The 991-nt window shown below is 33.5% G+C and overlaps 1 long non-coding RNA gene across 1 annotated transcript in view; it reads left to right on the top strand.

Annotated features, from left to right (window-relative positions):
* Nucleotides 1–682: 682 nt before the first annotated feature.
* Nucleotides 683–991, top strand: part of LOC115920191 — a 15367-nt gene continuing 15058 nt past the window's right edge. The window contains exon 1 of the long non-coding RNA XR_004062236.1: nucleotides 683–820. This is a non-coding gene — a long non-coding RNA (uncharacterized LOC115920191). The remainder of the gene's footprint in view (nucleotides 821–991) is intronic.

The raw sequence follows: 991 nt of genomic DNA, 5'->3' as shown, positions 1-991 counted from the left end.
GTAGTGAAATCTTCAATATCGTCTGTTCAGTGCCAAAAAGTTGTTTATTCTGCATTAAATTATATGAGATCATGACGTGGATCCTGATCAAAAGATTGGTTGAGAGCATACACGTGACCGGATATTTATTTTGCCTAACACATAATTTTGATAATGACCGTTCATTATCAAATGCTAATGACCAGTAATTAGTAAAATCTAAAATCATGTTATGAAACGTCATTTTATGAAACATCATTTTATAAAACAAATAAAACATACTCTTTTTAAAACAAATAATACACATCATTTTGTTCGGGCATTAGTAAAAATTACATGAATGCGGTACTTTCAAACCAGTCCAAACACCCTGATAAGATTTTTTCTTTTCACTACATCATTTCGTATTGACCATAAATTTCCTACCTCAGAAAAAAAAATCCATTGAGAGACAGGGAAATTCCCAATCAAATTTGTTTTTGCTCAAATAACCATTGCAAATATAAGTATATCATGACCTAAATAAATAGTCTTTATAATGTTTTTGTCTCTTGTTTTTGTTATTAAATGGGTGAAGAGATGAAAATCCATTGAGAGAAGGAAAATTCACAATAAAAACGTTTTTGCTCAAATAACCGTTGCAGATAAAACTATATCGTGACCTAAATAGATATTCTTTAAAATGTTTTTGTCTCTTGTTTTTGTTGTTTAGCAGGTGAAGAGATGAGACGGGAGGAAAGTAACGAGGGGAGGAAGGATTTCATCAATTTAGATCAGGCCTCAAGGCAAGCTCTACAAAACAAACTCAACTTCTACAAGAATAATGCAATTACGCAATCAGGTAAAAGAACAGTCTAACGAGTCATTCTCAAAGCTCTAATTTACTCACTGTACCCCCCCCCCTCTCTCTCTCTCTCCCTTTTCTATCTCTCTCTCTCCCTTTTCTATTTCTCCCCTTCTCTATTTCTCTCTATCTCCCCTTTTTTCTCTCTCTCTCTCTCTCTCTCTCTCT

This window comes from Strongylocentrotus purpuratus, unplaced genomic scaffold (assembly GCF_000002235.5).
Source record: "Strongylocentrotus purpuratus isolate Spur 01 unplaced genomic scaffold, Spur_5.0 spur5_contig_867, whole genome shotgun sequence".
Classification (NCBI taxonomy): domain Eukaryota; kingdom Metazoa; phylum Echinodermata; class Echinoidea; order Camarodonta; family Strongylocentrotidae; genus Strongylocentrotus; species Strongylocentrotus purpuratus.
The sequence above is the reverse complement of the archived record's forward strand: the minus strand, read 5'-3'. Positions and strand labels throughout refer to the sequence as shown.